We start from the raw sequence: 3,726 nt of genomic DNA, 5'->3' as shown, positions 1-3,726 counted from the left end.
GTTGACCAGGATGGTCTCGATCTCTTGACCTCGTGATCCACCCGCCTCGGCCTCCCAAAGTGCTGGGATTACAGGCTTGAGCCACCGCGCCCGGCTGAATTTCATTTTATCTTGTACAGATAACAATAACTGGGGAGTCAAAGTTTCCAATTTCCTACCTTTTAATTTTCTCTTTATTCATTTAGCTTTGTCTGTGTGTGTGTGTGTGTGTGTGTGTGTGTGCACGCATATATATATACACACACGCATATATATATATATATATATAATTTCATTTATTTATTTATTTGTGATGGAGTCTTGCTCTGTCTCTCAGGCTGGAATGCAGTGGTGCAATTTTGGTTCACTGCAACCTCTGCCTCCTGGGTTCAAGTGATTCTCTTACCTCAGCCTTGTAAGTAGCTGAGATTACAGATGCATGTCACCATGCCAGACTAATTTTTGTATTTTTAGTAGAGTTGGGGTTTTGCCATGTTGGCCAGGCTGGTCTTGAACTTCTGACCTCAGGTGATCCACCCACCTTGGCCTCCTGAAGCGCTGGGATTACAGGCGTGAGCCACCACACCCACACCCAACTGTCTGTATCTTTTTTTAATTTTTTATATTTTATTATTTTTTTAATAACATTTTTCTTTTTTTTTCCCTGACCAGGAATCAAACCCGTGCCGTGGCAGTGAGAGTGTCGAGAGTGTCGAATCCTAACTGCTAGACTACCAGGAATTTTTTTTTTTTTTTGAGATAGAGTCACTGTTGTCCACCCCCCCCCCTCCCCGGGCTGGAGTGCCGTGGCACAATCTCAGCTCACTGCAGCCTCCGTCTCCCAGGTTCACTTGATTCTCCTGCCTCAGCCTCCTGAGTAACTGGGATTACAGGTGCACACCACCACACCTGGCTAATATTTTATTTTGTTTTTTGTATTTTTAGTAAAGACAGGGTTTCACTAGGTTGCGAGACTGATCTCAAACTCCTGACTTCATAATCTGCCCGCTTTGGCCTCCCAAAGTGCTGAGATTACAGGCGGCAGCTACCACACCTGGCCTATAACTTTCTTTAAACCTCTCTTACTTCCTGGTTCTTTTCACTGTGTTTTGTATATAACCATTAAATAATTTTTGAATTAGACAAAGATTTTACCTTTTAACAGGAACACATTCTTTTAAAAAATGTTTTTCTATAAATTTATAATTTGGAAATTATTCAGATATTTAATAAATATTATTTATCATAAATTATATTACAAGTTTATTTATGAGCATTTATTCCATTACATATCCTTGACAAATTTATTTATTTTTAATGGTTTGCCTGGATTATTTATGAAAACACTAATAGTCATTATTTAAAGTTATTTCTCCGTTATATGCTTTTATAGCCTATAAATTGCAGGTTTTTGCCTATGCAAGAAATTTGAGGTTGACTATATGGATATTTTACCAATAATTCAGAAGTTAGCTCTTTTCATTAGACCAACAGTATTAATTGTCTTACTTATCAAAAATTACACAAGCAAAGATCATTCTATTTGTGGCTATGTTTATGGTTTTGTAACTCTCATGCCAAATTTTGATACTTTATAGTATTTGGCAAGTATAAGTATGAAACTACTTGATCAATAAATGCAAACAAAAATGTTGACAATTCTAAAGACATTTCTAATATTACTTTACCAATAATATTATATTAGGCTAATTTATAGATGATTTTACTTAAGTCACATGAACTTGAAAAACATTTGGGATTACTTCTTATTTAATTTATGAATACTCCTTAACTTTAATCTAATTTGGTACTTTGTGGCCACAACACACAACAAAATACATGCATGTATATATAAACATACACATACACACTCATACAAAGATCTCGTAGTTTTTACTTCAGGACTCTAGCAACTATATATTAATGCAAACTCATTGGTTTACAAAAAACTAAAAAATAAACAAAAAGAAAACAGTTGGATCCAAACAGTGGTTTTTACCTCAGTAGAAAAGTAACAGCAGATTTAATGCAGGCAGAAAAAAAAAAATAGAGAAATAGACAACTTAGTAACTGTATAGTTGCAGGTTGACCTTTAGGCTCTGAATTTTTCCTGGATGTAATTTGCTCATCAGTTTAAAATGTGTATAGCAGACCGTAATATGTAACCAGCTGGAGTACTAGAAAACCTGGGATGCCCTCAAACTTTTCCATTTTACCCACATATTTGCAAGTAGAGGCACCATAAAAACCAATAAGTTAAAAAAAAGAGGATCATTCTCTTTCTCTTTCTTTATTTTTATGTATTTATGTATTTATTTTGAGATGGAGTCTTGCTCTGTCATCCAGGCTGGAATGCAGTGGCATGATTTTGGCTCACTGCAACTTCCGGCTCTTGTGTTCCAGTGGTTCTCCTGACTCAGCCTCCCAAGTTGCTGGGACTACAGGCATGCACCACCACACCTGGCTGATTTTTGTATATTAGAAGAGATGTGGTTTCAGCACGTTGGCGAGGCTAGTCTTGAACTCCTGACCTCAAGTGATCTTCCTGCCTCAGCCTCCTAAAGTGCTGGTATTACAGGTGTGAACCACCACGCCCAGCGTCTTTCTTCATTCTTAGATTGTTTCTCGCCTCTTTTTCTCAAAAGGAGGACCTCGTCTGTGGTCTAGAGGTGTGTGTGTGTGTGTGTGTGTGTGTGTGTGTATTAATGTGTGCTGATTGTGAACGGGGCTACACAGTGTTTCACCACTGAGTCATTTCCACCCTCTTACATGTCTCAGTTTCTCTCACCAGAGATCTACCATCTCCAAGAGGGCTCAAAATGGCTAGTGATCAGCTCTCATATGCTGGACAAGGACTTTTTAAACCAATTTTGTTGGTTCCTTGTAGGGCCACTTCATGTCATCAGGTGGGTCAACTCTCAGATACTCCCACTCAGCCCCCAGTCACCCAGGAGTGCCATTTGGCTGGGAGGAGCTAAATGCCCTTTCTCTTTGGAGCCAAAAAGCTCAGCCTCTCATTTGTCTATGCACATTACAGTTTAGTTCCTCATGCAAATGTGCAGACAAGCCAACTGACCTTAATTTTGGGAGGAAAAAACAATGGACAAGATACTTTGAAATGCACCTCTGAACTAGAAACCAAAAGCGGGGGTGACTCTCTTTGTCTTTAGCAAAAGCCAATGGAGAAAATCCTTTAGCATGCACCTTTAAACTAGAAATAGAATGCTAAACAACTTCCCAGGGGAAAAAAACTCGGCCCAGAACCCTTCCTGAAAACTATCCTCAGTCATCCCCTAACTTTGTAGCTCTCACCTGCCATTACACATGCCAAAGTCAAATTCTCTCTCAGAACAAGGTAATTTCTGGTATCCCCAAAACCCAAAGAGATCAGTTAATGCAATACAAGAAAGCAGAGCTTAAGCCTTAAGAATCTGCTCATGACTCTTGCAACTCCACAAAGAAAGCTAAACACCACAAAAGCAGCATAAATGGCACTTTTATTCTTAGTTCTTTAAGGTGTCTGAGTCATTAGAAGCCTGCTCTAGATTTTTGAGTTTGTATGGAAGATGGCAAAATTGGAAGGGCAATAGGGTGAAAGAAAAGTAATTGAAAGAACATTTTATCTTTTTAAGAAAGGAAGTGAACAGAGAAACCAAGTACATGTTTTTTGTTTTTGTTTTTTTCTTACAGCTGTGAGAAATTTTACCCAATTCAGAAGGCTTGCTACTCACAATTTGGAATTCTCAT

Source organism: Cebus imitator, unplaced genomic scaffold (assembly GCF_001604975.1).
Source record: "Cebus imitator isolate Cc_AM_T3 unplaced genomic scaffold, Cebus_imitator-1.0 Scaffold756, whole genome shotgun sequence".
NCBI lineage: Eukaryota > Metazoa > Chordata > Mammalia > Primates > Cebidae > Cebus > Cebus imitator.
Note: the sequence above shows the minus strand (reverse complement) of the source record.